This window comes from Pseudophryne corroboree, chromosome 3 (genome assembly GCF_028390025.1).
Source record: "Pseudophryne corroboree isolate aPseCor3 chromosome 3, aPseCor3.hap2, whole genome shotgun sequence".
Classification (NCBI taxonomy): Eukaryota; Metazoa; Chordata; class Amphibia; order Anura; family Myobatrachidae; genus Pseudophryne; species Pseudophryne corroboree.
Window position 1 is genome coordinate 580940873 of NC_086446.1, and position 17668 is coordinate 580958540.

Sequence of the window (17668 nt, forward strand, 5' to 3'; positions counted from 1 at the left end):
ACCAGCCACACCAATCACACCGTACAACTTGTGATAACCATACCCAGTTAACAGTATGAACAACAACTGAGCCTCAGTAACAGATGGCTCATAACAATAACCCTTTAGTTAAGCAATAACTATATACATGTATTGCAGAGAGTCCGCACTTGGGACGGGCGCCCAGCATCCACTACGGACTACGAGAAATAGAATTACCGGTGAGTAAATTCTTATTTTCTCTGACGTCCTAGTGGATGCTGGGAACTCCGTAAGGACCATGGGGATTATACCAAAGCTCCCAAACGGGCGGGAGAGTGCGGATGACTCTGCAGCACCGAATGAGCAAAGGCAAGGTCCTCCTCAGCCAGGGTATCAAACTTGTAGAACTTAGCAAATGTGTTTGAACCCGACCAAGTAGCAGCTCGGCAAAGCTGTAAAGCCGAGACCCCTCGGGCAGCCGCCCATGAAGAGCCCACCTTCCTTGTGGAATGGGCTTTTACTGATTTAGGATGCGGCAATCCTGCCGCAGAATGAGCTTGCTGAATCGTGTTACAGATCCAGCGCGCAATAGTTTGCTTTGAAGCAGGAGCACCCAGCTTGTTGGGTGCATGCAGGATAAACAGCGAGTCAGTTTTCCTGACTCCAGCCGTCCTGGCTACATAGATTTTCAAAGCCCTGACTACATCTAGTAACTTGGAGTCCTCCAAGTTCCGAGTAGCCGCAGGCACCACAATAGGTTGGTTCAAATGAAACGCTGATACCACCTTAGGGAGAAATTGGGGACGAGTCCTCAATTCTGCCCTGTCCATATGAAAGATCAGATAAGGGCTTTTACATGACAAAGCCGCCAATTCTGATACACGCCTAGCCGAAGCTAAGGCCAATAGCATGACCACTTTCCACGTGAGATTTTAGCTCCACGGTCTTAAGTGGCTCAAACCAGTGGGATTTCAGGAAATCCAACACAACGTTAAGATCCCAAGGTGCCACTGGAGGCACAAAAGGGGGCTGAATATGCAGCACTCCCTTAACAAACGTCTGAACTTCAGGCAGTGAAGCCAGTTCTTTTTGAAAGAAAATAGATAGGGCCGAAATCTGGACCTTTATGGATCCCAATTTTAGGCCCATAGTCACTCCTGACTGTAGGAAGTGCAGGAATCGACCCAGCTGGAATTCCTCTGTAGGGGCCTTCCTGGCCTCACACCAAGCAACATATTTTCGCCATATACGGTGATAATGTTGTGCTGTCACGTCTTTCCTAGCCTTTATCAGCGTAGGAATCACTTCATCCGGAATGCCCTTTTCCGTTAGGATCTGGCGTTCAACCGCCATGCCGTCAAACGCAGCCGCGGTAAGTCTTGGAACAGACAGGGCCCCTGCTGTAACAGGTCCTGTCTGAGAGGCAGAGGCCATGGGTCCTCTGAGATCATTTCTTGTAGTTCTGGGTACCAAGTTCTTCTTGGCCAATCCGGAGCGATGAGTATAGTTCTTACTCCTCTCTTTCTTACTATCCTCAGTACCTTGGGTATGAGAGGAAGAGGAGGGAACACATAAACCGACTGGTACACCCACGGTGTCACTAGTGCGTCCACAGCTACCGCCTGAGGGTCCCTTGACCTGGCGCAATATTTTTTTAGCTTTTGGTTGAGGCGGGACGCCATCATGTCCACCTGTGGCCGTTCCCAACGGTTCACAATCTGCGTGAAGACTTCTGGATAAAGTCCCCACTCTCCCGGGTGGAGGTCGTGCCTGCTGAGGAAGTCTGCTTCCCAGTTGTCCACTCCCGGAATGAACACTGCTGACAGTGCTAGCACGTGATTTTCCACCCATCGGAGAATCCTTGTGGCTTCTGCCATTGCCATCCTGCTTCTTGTGCCGCCCTGGCGGTTTACATGGGCGACCGCCGTGATGTTGTCTGATTGAATCAGCACTGGTTGGTTTTGAAGCAGGGGCTCTGCTTGACTCAGGGCGTTGTAAATGGCCCTTAGTTCCAGTATATTTTTGTGTAGTGAAGTCTCCTGACTTGACCACTGTCCTTGGAAGTTCCTTCCCTGAGTGACTGCCCCCCATCCTCGGAGGCTTGCGTCCGTGGTCACCAGGACCCAGTCCTGTATGCCGAATCTGCGGCCCTCGAGAAGATGAGCACTCTGCAGCCACCACAGCAGAGACACCCTGGCCCTTGGGGACAGGGTGATCAACACATTTGTCTAACAGATCCCACTGAAAGATCCTTGCATGGAACCTGCCGAAGGGAATTGCTTCGTAAGAAGCCACCATCTTTCCCAGGACTCGCGTGCAGTGATGCACCGACACCTGTTTTGGTTTCAGGAGGTCCCTGACCAGAGATGACAATTCCTGGACCTTCTCCACCGGGAGAAACACCTTCTTCTGTTCTGTGTCCAGAATCATGCCCAGGAAGAGCAGACGCGTCGCAGGAATCAGCTGCGACTTTGGGATATTCAGAATCCAGCCGTGCTGTTGCAACACTTCCCGAGAGAGTGCTACGCTGACTAACAACTGCTCTCTGGATCTCGCCTTTATAAGGAGATCGTCCAAGTACGGGATAATTATAACTCCCTTCTTCCGAAGGAGTATCATCATTTCGGCCATTACCTTGGTAAATACTCTCGGTGCCGTGGACAGACCAAACGGCAACGTCTGGAATTGGTAATAACAATCCTGTACCACAAACCTGAGGTACTCCTGGTGAGGTGGGTAAACGGGGCCATGCAAGTAAGCATCCTTGATGTCCAGCGACACCATAAAATCCCCCTCTTCCAGGCTTGCAATAACCGCCCTGAGCGATTCCATTTTGAACTTGAACTTCCTTATATAAGTGTTCAAGGATTTTAAATTCAGAATGGGTCTCACCGAACCGTCTGGTTTCGGTATCACAAACATTGTGGAATAGTAACCCCGTCCCTGATGAAGGAGGGGAACCTTGATTATCACCTGCTGGAGGTACAGCTTGTGAATTGCCGCCAGTACTACCTCCCTTTCCCTGGGAGCAGCTGGCAAGGCTGATTTGAGGTAACGGCGAGGGGGAGTCGCCTCGAACTCCAGCTTGTATCCTACAATTTGTACAGCCCAGAGATCCACTTGTGAGCGAACCCACTGGTTGCTGAAGTTTCGGAGACGCGCCCCCACCGCACCCGGCTCCGCCTGTGGAGCCCCAGCGTCATGCGGTGGACTTAGAGGAAGCGGGGGAGGATTTTTGTTCCTGGGAACTGGCTGCCTGGTGCAGCATCTTTCCTCTACCCCTGCCTCTGGGCAGAAAGGATGCGCCTCTGATCCGCTTGCCTTTCTGAGGCCGAAAGGACTGTACATGATAATACGGTGATTTCTTAGGCTGTGAGGGAACCTGAGGTAAAAAAGTTGACTTCCCGGCTGTTGCCGTGGATACGAGGTCCGAGAGACCGTCCCCAAACAATTCCTCACCCTTATAAGGCAAAACCTCCATGTGTCTTTTAGAATCAGCATCACCTGTCCACTGCCGAGTCCATAATACTCTCCTGGCAGAAATGGACATTGCATTAATTCTAGATGCCAGCAGGCAAATGTCCCTCTGTGCATCCCGCATATATAAGACGACGTCTTTTATATGTTCTATGGTTAGCAAAATAGTATCCCTGTCGAGGGAATCAATGTTGTCTGACAGGGTATCAGACCATGCGGCTGCAGCACTACACATCCATGCTGAAGCAATAGCAGGTCTCAGTATAGTACCTGAGTGTGTATACACAGACTTCAGGATAGCTTCCTGCTTTCTATCCGCAGGATCCTTTAAGGCGGCCGTATCCTGAGACGGCAGTGCCACCTTTTTTGATAAGCGTGTGAGCGCCTTGTCCACCCTAGGGGATGTTTCCCAACGTAACCTGTCCGATGGCGGGAAAGGGTACGCCATCAGTAACCTCTTAGAAATCACTAGTTTCTTATCGGGGGAACTCCACGCTTCCTCACACAATTCATTTAATTCATCAGATGGGGGAAAAGTCACTGGCTGCTTTTTCTCCCCAAACATAATACCCTTCTTGGTAGTAACCGGGTTAATATCAGAAATGTGCAATACAATTTTCATTGCAGTAATCATGCATCGGATGGCTTTTGTAGACTGTGCATTTGTCTCATCCTCATCTACACTGGAGTCAGACTCCGTGTCGACATCTGTGTCTACCACCTGAGCTAGCGGGCGTTTATGAGTCCCTGATGGCCTCTGAGACGCCTGGGCAGGCGCGGGCTGAGATCCCGGCTGTCCCAAGGCTGCTGCGTCATCGAACCTTTTATGTAAGGAGTTGACACTGTCTGTTAAGACCTTCCACATATCCATCCAATCCGGTGTCGGCCCCGTCGGGGGCGACACCACACTTATCTGCCCTTGCTCCGCCTCCACGTAACCCTCCTCATCAAACATGTCGACACAGCCGTACCGACACACCGCACACACACAGGGAATGATCTGACTGAGGACAGGACCCCACAAAGTCCTTTGGGGAGACAGAGAGAGAGTATGCCAGCACACACCACAGCGCAATATAACACAGGGATTTACACTATAATGAGTGATTTTTCCCAATAGCTGCTTATTATCTTATTTGCGCCTAAATTTATGTGCCCCCCCTCTCTTTTTACCCTTCTTGTACAGGATACTGCAGGGGATAGCCTGGGGAGCGTCCTTCCAGCGAAGCTGTGAAGAGAAAATGGCGCTGGTGTGCTGAGGAAGAAGGCCCCGCCCCCTCAGCGGCGGGCTTCTCCCGCGTTTTGTATATCTTAATGGCGGGGGTTTTTGCACATATACAGTTTTCCAGACTGTATTATGTGCATAATGTGCCAAAAGGTATTCTTATTGCTGCCCAGGGCGCCCCCCCCCTCCAGCGCCCTGCACCCTACAGTGACCGGAGTGTGTGGTGTGCAGTGGGAGCAATGGCGCACAGCTGCAGTGCTGTGCGCTACCTTAATGAAGACCGGAGTCTTCTGCCGCCGATTTCATCTCCTTCTTCTGTCTCTGCAAGGGGGACGGCGGCGCGGCTTCGGGAACGGACGATCGAGGTCAGGCCCTGTGTTCGAACCCTCTGGAGCTAATGGTGTCCAGTAGCCTAAGAAGCACAAGCTAGCTGCACGCAGGTAGGTTTGCTTCTCTCCCCTCAGTCCCACGTAGCAGTGAGTCTGTTGCCAGCAGATCTCACTGAAAATAAAAAACCTAACAAATACTTTCTTTCTAGCAAGCTCAGGAGAGCCCACTAGGAGCACCCAGCTCTGGCCGGGCACAGATTCTTACTGAGGTCTGGAGGAGGGGCATAGAGGGAGGAGCCAGTGCACACCAGATAGGACCTAATCTTTCTTTTAGAGTGCCCAGTCTCCTGCGGAGCCCGTCTATTCCCCATGGTCCTTACGGAGTTCCCAGCATCCACTAGGACGTCAGAGAAACTGGTGGTCACTTATCAGCAAAACTCTGCACTGTACTCCTCCTAACAGCTGCTCCCCAGTCCTCCCCACAATTAAGCAATCAAGTTCAACAATAAACGGAGAGGACGCCAGCCACGTCCTCTCCCTATCATCTCCAATGCACGAGTGAAAATGGCGGCGACGCGCGGCTGCTTATATAGAATCCGAATCTCGCGAGAATCCGACAGCGGGATGATGACGTTCGGGTGCGCTCGGGTTAGCCGAGCAAGGCGGGAAGGTTCGAACCTGCCTCGGACCCGTGTAAAAAGGGTGAAGTTCGGGGGGGTTCGGTTTCCGAGAAACCGAACCCGCTCATCTCTAACTTAAACACAAACGCGCGCCTCTCACACATGCCTCTTTCTCACAGACACATACACACCTCCTTCACTTAAAAACACACAAATGCCTTACACACACACACACGACTCACACACCTCTCTCACACACACACATGCCTCTCACTTACACACACACACACACACACACACACACACACACCTCTCACAAGCTTCCTTCACTTAAACGCACACACCTCACTTACACACATGCCTCTCACAAAAGCCTCCTTCACTTAAACACACACACACACCTCACTTACACACACACACACACACACACACACACACACACACACACACACAGATGACACACCTTACTTGCACACATGCCTCACTTACAAAAGCCTCCTTCACTTAAACACACACACACACACACACACACACACACACACACACACACATCACTTAAAAACATGCACACACAAAAATAAGAATTTACTTACCGATAATTCTATTTCTCGTAGTCCGTAGTGGATGCTGTGGACTCCGTAAGGACCATGGGGAATAGCGGCTCCGCAGGAGACTGGGCACAAAAGTAAAGCTTTAGAACTACCTGGTGTGCACTGGCTCCTCCCCCCATGACCCTCCTCCAAGCCTCAGTTAGGATACTGTGCCCGGACGAGCGTACACAATAAGGAAGGATTTTGAATCCCGGGTAAGACTCATACCAGCCACACCAATCACACCGTATAACTCGTGATCTAAACCCAGTTAACAGCATGATAACAGACGAGCCTCTAGAAAAGATAGCTCACTACAGCAATAACCCGATTTTTTGGTAACAATAACTATGTACCAGTATTGCAGACAATCCGCACTTGGGATGGGCGCCCAGCATCCACTACGGACTACGAGAAATAGAATTATCGGTAAGTAAATTCTTATTTTCTCTAACGTCCTAAGTGGATGCTGGGGACTCCGTAAGGACCATGGGGATTATACCAAAGCTCCCAAACGGGCGGGAGAGTGCGGATGACTCTGCAGCACCAAATGAGAGAACTCCAGGTCCTCCTCAGCCAGGGTATCAATTTTGTAGAATTTTACAAACGTATTTGCTCCTGACCAAGTAGCTGCTCGGCAAAGTTGTAAAGCCGAGACCCCTCGGGCAGCCGCCCAAGATGAGCCCACCTTCCTTGTGGAGTGGGCATTTACAGATTTTTGGCTGTGGCAGGCCTGCCACAGAATGTGCAAGCTGAATTGTACTACAAATCCAACGAGCAATAGTCTGCTTAGAAGCAGGAGCACCCAGCTTGTTGGGTGCATACAGGATAAACAGCGAGTCAGATTTTCTGACTCCAGCCGTCCTGGAAACATATATTTTCAGGGCCCTGACAACGTCTAGCAACTTGGAGTCCTCCAAGTCCCTAGTAGCCGCAGGCACCACAATAGGTTGGTTCAGGTGAAACGCTGAAACCACCTTAGGGAGAAACTGAGGATGAGTCCTCAATTCCGCCCTGTCCGAATGGAAAATCAGATAAGGGCTTTTACAGGATAAAGCCGCCAATTCTGACACGCGCCTGGCCCAGGCCAGGGCCAACAGCATGACCACTTTCCATGTGAGATATTTTAACTCCACAGATTTAAGTGGTTGAAACCAATGTGACTTTTGGAACCCAAAAACTACATTGAGATCCCAAAGTGCCACTGGAGGCACAAAAGGAGGCTGTATATGCAGTACCCCTTTTACAAACGTCTGAACTTCAGGGACTGAAGCTAGTTCTTTTTGGAAGAAAATTGACAGGGCCGAAATTTGAACCTTAATGGACCCCAATTTCAGGCCCATAGACACTCCTGTTTGCAGGAAATGTAGGAATCGACCCAGTTGAATTTCCTCCGTCGGGCCTTACTGGCCTCGCACCACGCAACATATTTTCGCCAAATGCGGTGATAATGTTTTGCGGTTACATCCTTCCTGGCTTTGATCAGGATAGGGATGACTTCATCCGGAATGCCTTTTTTCCTTCAGGATCCGGCGTTCAACTGCCATGCCGTCAAACGCAGCCGCGGTAAGTCTTGGAACAGACAGGGTCCTTGCTGGAGCAGGTCCCTTCTTAGAGGTAGAGGCCACGGATCCTCCGTGAGCATCTCTTGAAGTTCCGGTTACCAAGTCCTTCTTGGCCAATCCGGAGCCACGAATATAGTGCTTACTCCCCTCCATCTTATCAATCTCAGTACCTTGGGTATGAGAGGCAGAGGAGGGAACACATACACTGACTGGTACACCCATGGTGTTACCAGAGCGTCTACAGCTATTGCCTGAGGGTCCCTTGACCTGGCGCAATACCTGTCGAGTTTTTCCCAACGGTTTATAATCATGTGGAAGACTTCTGGGTGAAGTCTCCACTCTCCCGGGTGGAGGTCGTGTCTGCTGAGGAAGTCTGCTTCCCAGTTGTCCACTCCCGGAATGAATACTGCGGACAGTGCTATCACATGATTTTCCGCTCAGCGAAGAATCCTTGCAGCTTCTGCCATTGCCCTCCTGCTTCTTGTGCCACCCTGTCTGTTTACGTGGGTGACTGCCGTGATGTTGTCCGACTGGATCAACACCGGCTGACCTTGAAGCAGAGGTCTTGCTAAGCTTAGAGCATTGTAAATGGCCCTTAGCTTCAGGATATTTATGTGAAGTGATGTCCCCAGGCTTGACCATAAGCCCTGGAAATTCCTTCCCTGTGTGACTGCTCCCCAGCCTCGCAGGCTAGCATCCGTGGTCACCAGGACCCAGTCCTGAATGCCGAATCTGCGGCCCTCTAGAAGATGAGCACTCTGCAACCACCACAGGAGGGACACCCTTGTCCTTGGTGACAGGGTTATCCGCTGATGCATCTGAAGATGCGACCCGGACCATTTGTCCAGCAGGTCCCACTGGAAAGTTCTTGCGTGGAATCTGCCGAATGGGATTGCTTCGTAGAAAGCCACCATTTTACCCAGAACCCTTGTGCATTGATGCACTGAGAGTTGGCTCGGTTTTAGGAGGTTCCTGACTAGCTCGGATAACTCCCTGGCTTTCTCCTCCGGGAGAAACACCTTTTTCTGGACTGTTTCCAGGATCATCCCTAGGAACAGAAGACGAGTCGTCGGAACCAGCTGCGATTTTGGAATATTGAGAATCCAATCGTGCTGCCGCAACACTACCTGAGATAGTGCTACACCGACCTCCAACTGTTCCCTGGATCTTACCCTTATCAGGGAATCGTCCAAGTAAGGGATAACTAAAATTCCCTTCCTTCGAAGGAATATCATCATTTCGGCCATTACCTTGGTAAAGACCCGGGGTGCCGTGGACCATCCATACGGCAGCGTCTGAACTGATAGTGACAGTTCTGTACCATAAACCTGAGGTACCCTTGGTGAGAAGGGTAAATTGGGACATGAAGGTAAGCATCCTTGATGTCCCGAGACATCATGTAGTCCCCTTCTTCCAGGTTCGCAATCACTGCTCTGAGTGACTCAATCTTGAATTTGAACCTCTGTATGTAAGTGTTCAAAGATTTTAGATTTAGAATCGGTCTCACCGAGCCGTCCGGCTTCGGTACCACAACAGTGTGGAATAATACCCCGTTCCCTGTTGCAGGAGGGGTACCTTGATTATCACCTGCTGGGAATACAGCTTGTGAATGGCTTCCAAAACTGTCTCCCTGTCAGAAGGAGACATCGGTAAAGCCGACTTTAGGAAAACGGCGAGGGGGAGACGTCTCGAATTCTAATTTGTACCCCTGAGATATCACCTGAAGGATCCAGGGGTCTACTTGCGAGTGAGCCCACTGCGCGCTGAAATTCATTGAGACGGGCCCCCCACCGTGCCTGATTCTGCTTGTAAAGCCCCAGCGTCATACTGAGGGCTTGGCAGAGGCGGGAGAGGGTTTCTGTTCCTGGGAACTGGCTGATTTCTGCAGCCTTTTTCCTCTCCCTCTGTCACGGGGCAGAAATGAGGAACCTTTTGCCCGCTTGTCCACGAAAAGACTGCGCCTGATAATACGGCGTCTTCTCATGTTGAGAGGCGACCTGGGGTACACACGTGGATTTCCCAGCTGTTGCCGTGGCCACCAGGTCTGAAAGACCGACCCCAAATAACTCCTCCCCTTAATAAGGCAATACTTCCAAATGCTGTTTGGAATCCGCATCACCTGACCACTGTCGTGTCCATAACCCTCTACTGGTAGAAATGGACAACGCACTTAGACTTGATGCCAGTCGGCAAATATTCCGCTGTGCATCACACATATATAGAAATGCATCTTTCAAATGCTCTATAGGCAATAATATACTGTCCCTATCTAGGGTATCAATATTTTCAGTCAGGGAATCCGACCACGCCAACCCAGCACTGCACATCCAGGCTGAGGCGATTGCTGGTCGCAGTATAACACCAGTATGTGTGTAAATACATTTTAGGATACCCTCCTGCTTTCTATCAGCAGGATCCTTAAGGGCGGCCATCTCAGGAGAGGGTAGAGCCCTTGTTCTTACAAGCGTGTGAGCGCTTTATCCACCCTAGGGGATGTTTCCCAACGCACCCTAACCTCTGGCGGGAAAGGATATAATGCCAATAACATTTTAGTTGTTATCGGGGGAAACCCACGCATCATCACACACCTCATTTAATTTCTCAGATTCAGGAAAACTACAGGTAGTTTTTCCTCACCGAACATAATACCCCTTTTTGGTGGTACTCGTATTATCAGAAATGTGTAAAACATTTTTCATTGCCTCAATCATGTAACGTGTGGCCCTACTGGAAGTCACATTTGTCTCTTCACCGTCGACACTGGAGTCAGTATCCGTGTCGGCGTCTATATCTGCCATCTGAGGTAACGGGCGCTTTAGAGCCCCTGACGGCCTATGAGACGTCTGGACAGGCACAAGCTGAGTAGCCGGCTGTCTCATGTCAACCACTGTCTTTTATACAGAGCTGACACTGTTACGTAATTCCTTCCAACAGTTCATCCACTCAGGTGTCGACCCCCTAGGGGGTGACATCACTATTACAGGCAATCTGCTCCGTCTCCACATCATTTTTCTCCTCATACATGTCGACACAAATGTACCGACACACAGCACACACACAGGGAATGCTCTGATAGAGGACAGGACCCCACTAGCCCTTTGGGGAGACAGAAGGAGAGTTTGCCAGCACACACCAGAGCGCTATATATATACAGGGATAACCTTATATAAGTGTTTTTCCCCTTATAGCTGCTGTATTGTTAATACTGCGCCTAATTAGTGCCCCCCTCTCTTTTTTTTAACCCTTTCTGTAGTGTAGTGACTGCAGGGGAGAGCCAGGGGAGCTTCCCTCCAACTGAGCTGTGAGGGAAAATGGCGCCAGTGTGCTGAGGAGATAGGCTCCGCCCCTTTTTCGCGGACTTTTCTCCTGCTTTTTTATGGATTCTGGCAGGGGTTAAAATTCATCCATATAGCCCTGGGGGCTATATGTGATGTATTTTCGCCAGCCAAGGTGTTTTTATTGCTGCTCAGGGCGCCCCCCCCTAGCGCACTGCACCCTCAGTGACCAAAGTGTGAAGTGTGCTGAGGAGCAATGGCGCACAGCTGCAGTGCTGTGCGCTACCTTGGTGAAGACAGGACGTCTTCTGCCGCCGATTTTCCGGACCTCTTCTGTCTTCTGGCTCTGTAAGGGGGCCGGCGGCGCGGCTCTGGGACCCATCCATGGCTGGGCCTGTGATCGTCCCTCTGGAGCTAATGTCCAGTAGCCTAAAAAGCCCAATCCACTCTGCACGCAGGTGAGTTCGCTTCTTCTCCCCTTAGTCCCTCGATGCAGTGAGCCTGTTGCCAGCAGGTCTCACTGAAAATAAAAAACCTAAAACTAAACTTTTCACTAAGCAGCTCAGGAGAGCCACCTAGTGTGCACCCTTCTCGTTCGGGCACAAAAATCTAACTGAGGCTTGGAGGAGGGTCATGGGGGGAGGAGCCAGTGCACACCAGGTAGTTCTAAAGCTTTACTTTTGTGCCCAGTCTCCTGCGGAGCCGCTATTCCCCATGGTCCTTACGGAGTCCCCAGCATCCACTTAGGACGTTAGAGAAACAGAGCTGCCAACATTTATTAAATACCCCCCAGCATCCCCCCTCCCACTACTAACACCCCCTAGTGCAGCGTGAGGCAAGTGCTGCCAGTGCCTACCTGCTGCTAGCCCAACGGAGGAACACAGAGCTTCACTGAGGGAGGAGATGTGCTCTGTCTGGAGCTCCCCCTAACTGCAGCCAGAGTCAGCTCTGTATATACAACGAGGAGGCAGCTTCCGTGTCACTGACACAGCTCCTCCGCAGAGAAAGATTTAGGCTGCAGAAGATAATGAAGGAGATGTGCCCCCTGGAGGTCAGGAGCCCGGCGGCAGCCGACTGCTCTGCCTCCCACAGTTCCGCCACTGGTTAGTTGTTACCTTCTTTGGTACGTTAACTCGTGTGATGGGTGACACAAGCACAGGCTTCAGAGGAGGGGGCGATATACTTTATGTTCACAGCTATTGCTCCCTTTCATTAAACTCCTAGCAGTACTGTGCGGCTGTGTGTACACTTCTCCGTAACTCACACGGAGAACACACGTAACACAACAACACTACATGTGGCTGTACGGCAAACTAGCAAATTAGTCTGGACCGCCTCCACCAAGATGGCGCCAGTGTGACGCTCAACGTCTTATTTCTGCGACAGATGCTGCATCACTTGCCGTTGCCATGGGAAACCGGCAGATTTGACAGCAGGCAAGACACAGGGAGGAGACAGAGGAGCCGGCAACTCACGGTTAGGGTCATAGTGTCACAACTCGCTGCCTGTCGTGGGTATGTATGTGTATAGAGCTGCATGTATGCATGTAGTCACGTATGTAGGGTGTGTGTGTTTATAGAACTGTATGCAGGGCGTGTGTATGTGTGCAGTACTGTATGTTGGGGGGTGTATGTATACAGTGCTGTATATAGGGGTTTGTGTCACTTTGTATACCACACTGTATGTATGGGGCACGTATGTATACAGAGCTGTTTGTAGGCTGTGTGTATATACAGTATACAGAGCTGTATGTAGGGGACGTGTATGTATACAGTGCTGTATATAGGAGGCGTATGTATATAGAGCTCTATGTAGGGGCCGCATACACTGGGGCAGGGACTGATGTGAATGGGCAAAATATTCTCTCTGTACAGCGCTGCGGAATATGTGTGCGCTATATAAATAACTGTTAATAATAATATGTATACAGTGCTGTATATAGGAGGCGTGTGTGTATGTATATGTATGTGTATATATATCTGTAAGTAGGGGGTGCATAGATATGCAGCATGGTATGTGTACAGCACTGAATGTAAGGGGCACGTATGTATATAGAGCTGTACATAGGGGCCGCATATGTATACAGCGCTGGATGTAGGGTGTGTGTATGTATACAGCGCTGGATGTAGGGGGCACATATGTATATAGAGCTGTATGTAGGGGGTGTATATATATATATATATATATATATATATATATATATATATATATATATATATATATATATATATACACAGTGTGGTATGTATACAGCGCTGGATGTAGGGGGTGCATATATATACAGCATGGTATGTATACAGCGCTGGATGTAGGGGGGCGCGTATGTATACAGAGTTGTATGTAGGGGGCATGTACATATACAGTGCTGTATGTAGGGAGTATTCAGAGCTTTATGTAGGGACCGCAGATGTATGTATACAGAGCTGTATGTAGGGGGATGTATGTATACAGAGCTGTATGTAAGGGACGTGTGTATATATGTGTGTGTGTGTGTGTGTGTGTGTGTGTGTATATATATATATATATATATATATATATATATATATATATATATATATATATATATTCACAGTTTGTATACAGCACTGTATGTAGGGAGCATGTACAGATACAGACCTGTATGCTGGGGCCGAGTATGTATACATTGCTCTATGTAGGAGGTGTGTATGTATATAGAGCTGTATGTATACTGATCTTCTTTCCAGTATTGCTTTCTTTGGTAGCATTTAATTGGTATTATACAATGTGCTGTATTAGTTGAGATTTATTGAAGATGAAAGGGTTTAAAATATATAAGCATACTAATAATAATTACTATTATTTTATTTGGTACTTCATCTAAGGTTGACCGCTATGGGCAGAATTCAATTGTTTTTTAAAGAATTTAAACTATTGGCCGCCTATCAGAGCTATTCAGTTGTTGCTCCAATCAGCCATGGCAGTCACATTTCAGCTCTCACTCTCCTGGAGGTGGTGAGCTGAAATGTGCGAATAGTTGGCTGTTTGGGCACACAAAAAACACTTTTTCATTCGTGCCCATGAGTTTATTTGCGTTTAGCTGCTTTACACAGCTAAACCATGACTTATTGGGCATGATAATTAAAGGGCGCCCTAAACAATTGAACTGCAACAATGGGCACCCATTAATTATCGCACCTTAAAAAACAATTGAATTCTGCCCTGTATATGTACTTTGTGTATGACCTTCTATTGTTTCAGAGTTATTGTTGTTTTTCTGCCAGTGGTAGGCATGTAAATAGTATAATGCTCTGTACATTATTTAGAATATAAGATGCTCCGAAAGAGTGCGGTGACCTTATTAATTTGTGTGCAGGATAGTTGTCTAATGGCCCCTATAGATTAGGACGAGGTATCACATGTGCTGCTTCGCATGCCATACCCCTTCAACTTCCCTACTCCTGGACTCGCGATATCATGAAGGCCCCAATACACTAGGCCGACTTGTCTGAGCTGCATGTTACATCAGATTACTCTTGAATTCTCCCGGAATGCGATCTATCATGTGCCGCTGATTTCTCCAGATTCAGATAAATCCTTGGTGCAGCACCAAAGATTTATAGCTCAGACATCTCTTAAGGTGGGTACACACTAGTAGATATATGGGCAGTACGGATGGTGTAATGGTTAGCATTACTGCCTCACAGCACTGAGGTCATGGGTTCAATTCCCACAATGGCCCTAACTGTGTGGAGTTTGTATATTCTCCCCGAACTTGTGGGTTTCCTCCCACAATCCAAAAATATACTGGTAGGTTAATTGGCTCCTAACAAAAATTAACCCTTGTGTGAATGTGTGTGTGTGTACATGTGGTAGGGAATATAGATTGTAAGCTCCAGTGGGGCAAGGACTGATGTGAATGGACAATTATTCTCTGTAAAGCGCTGCGGAATATGTGTGCGCTATATAAATAACTGGTAATAATAAATAATATTTCAATTGATCTGCAGATATATCTATGTACGGATCGGGCAGTGTGCTGTGCATACACACTGCCCGATCCGTCGGGGGGCTGACGTCATGAACTGGGCGGGCGCCCGCCCAGTTCACCTGTCAATCACCGCCGGCCGCCGCAGCATGTGTACGGGCGGTCGGACGACCGCCCCGTACACACACAGCGACGCACCAATATATCGTTAGATATATTGGCCGTCGGCTGTGCTGCGCTGCCGACGCGATACGTCTGTGAACGACGTATCGCCCGTACACACTGGCCGACGGTCCCGCGATGTATCGACCAGTGTGTACGGGCCTTTACACGGGACCGTGCATCGGATCATAGGAGCCGACCGATGTGACTTTTAGTTCAGAAACCTGATGAAAAGTGTCCACTAGTGTCAGACTAGTGAATGGGGGCCTTGAGTCCAGGTTACCTCACTCACGATGTGCTAACCTGCTGCAGGTAAGATCTGAAAACCCTACTTACGACCCCCGGGAGCGCACCTCAGATCGTAATCGTAAGTGGACCACACACAGGGGCAGATGTATTAAGGCTGGAGAAGGGATAAGGAAGTAATAAAGCAGTGATAAGTGCAAGGTGATTATGCACCAGCCAGTCGGCTCCTAACTGTCATTTTTCAAATCTGTGATGACTGGCTGCAGCAATATCACCTTGCACTTCTCACTGCTTTATCACTTCTTTATCCCTTCTCCAGGTAAATACATCTGCCCCAAGATGTGGGCCACTTACTCGTTATACGTGAGCCCAATATAGTCATAGTAGTGTTCACTCTAGGATTTTTTAGGGCAGATTGCTGATCATTGAGGAGGGCACATTTTTATTTTGAAGGGCACATTTCTGATGTGACGCTTTGCGCACAAAGCATAGCGCATATGTTTATATTTTTTGTACATACATTTTCCCCTTAGTGTATCATATTCCCCCACATACATATAGGACACCCATGTAACACCTAACATCTGTACTGAGAAAAATACTGTATATCTCCAGCCTTCTTGAAGGATCGTCTGTAGCATATATATAAGTAGATGATTATAAATGTCTCCTCCAGAGCTGAAGTAGTTATAATCCTTGTGTTGTAAAACAGAAAAGTTAAGCAGTGGGTTAAAATGTATAGGAAAAAATAAGCCTGTTGTAGTAGGGAAATAGTGTAAGCAGCACATGCTCACTGCTTACCCTGTTCTTTCCCTCTTCATTAGAGTGCTGTGTTATGCCAGGAGCCACATCAGTGACGCACGGCCGTCTTAACAGCAGTGTAGGCCCCTGGGCACAGCAATGTACTGGGCCCCCTACCCATCCTCCAGCGGTAGGGGTTGCTATCAGGGTCAGCTTTGATGTCCCGCGGGCGGTATGGGGTGTTCTATCGGGTTCACTACGATCTGCCGGCGGCCGGCCTCCCGGCGACCAGCATACCGGCGCCGGGAGGCCGGCCGCCGGCTTACCGACAGTGTGGCGAGCGCAAATGAGCCCCTTGCGGGCTCGCTGCGCTCGCCACGCTACGGGCACGGTGGCGCGCTACGCGCGCCACACTATTTTATTCTCCCTCCAGGGGGGGGCGTGGACCCCCACGAGGGAGAATAAGTGTCGGTATGCCGGCTGCCGGGCTCCCGGCGCCGGTATGCTGGTCGCCGGGAGCCCGACCGCCGGCATACTGAAGACCACCCGTTCTATCTTCCGCTCAGCATGTAGGACCCGGAGCAGTAATTTCTGCTAATTACTCCTTTACTGCACAGATGGGGCTAAACTGTAGAAGGGGGCATTGTGCTGAATGAAGGGGCCCTGGTGCATGAAGTTCAGGGTGATAGGGGGTGTTTAATACGTACGAGAGGAGTGGATAGTGGAGTGGGCTTAATATTCATCATTTTCTGGTGGGAGGGCAGCTTGCTTGACTGCAGATATCTCAAGTTCCTGAAAATATATTTCTTAGATTTGAATGGGATAAAAAACTAGAGTCCCACCTTTCAGGAGGAGCTGGGGACACCTTTCAGGAGGAGCTGGGGACACCTTTCAGGAGGAGCTGGGGACACCTTTCAGGAGGAGCTGGGGACACCTTTCAGGAGGAGCTGGGGACACCTTTCAGGAGGTGCTGGGGACACCTTTCAGGAGGTGCTGGGGACACCTTTCAGGAGGTGCTGGGGACACCTTTCAGGAGGTGCTGGGGACACCTTTCAGGAGGTGCTGGGGACACCTTTCAGAAGGTTCTGGGGACTTGGGGATCAGAGTTCAGGAGTCAGAGCAATTCACCAACGAAAATCTAAAACTGCATACCAGGCGTGTGGAGCTGGAGCAGGGACCGGCTTCTTGAAGGCTGATATCTGTGGTTCTGGGCATAGTAGAGACAAGCTGCCAGTGTCTAACAAAAGGGGAGAGTCCCAGCTTTTGGATTATATCCTCAGAAAAACTGTAAGTCAGACAGAACCCGAGATATCTGGCTGGGAAGAGCAATTAACAGGCTTGGATAGGGACCACTGCTTTCAAGTCAGATATCTCCGGTTCCCCAGGGCCGATTTTCAAAAATCTGGTACCCCTGGAAAGAGGGGACCCTCAGTTATCAGCCTAGGACCCTTAAACTCCTGGTGCCCTTGGGCAAGAGCCCATTGATCCCATACGAAAAGACGGCCCTGCAGTGATGCTATTTACAGTCCCT

General features: G+C 49.5%; 1 protein-coding gene across 4 annotated transcripts in view; it reads left to right on the forward strand.

The window, feature by feature from the left end:
• Positions 1 to 11935: 11935 nt before the first annotated feature.
• The window catches only part of FBXL15 (F-box and leucine rich repeat protein 15), a 112723-nt gene continuing 106990 nt past the window's right edge, over positions 11936 to 17668 (forward strand). Inside the window, exons 1-2 of one of the 4 annotated variants that reach the window (XM_063961405.1) lie at positions 11936 to 12145; positions 12429 to 12556. The gene's annotated coding sequence lies outside the window, so the exon portion shown is untranslated. Of the gene's footprint in view, positions 12166 to 12244; positions 12557 to 17668 lie in introns of those variants that run through there. The other 3 variants (XM_063961408.1, XM_063961407.1, XM_063961406.1) reach the window with 3 other exon arrangements.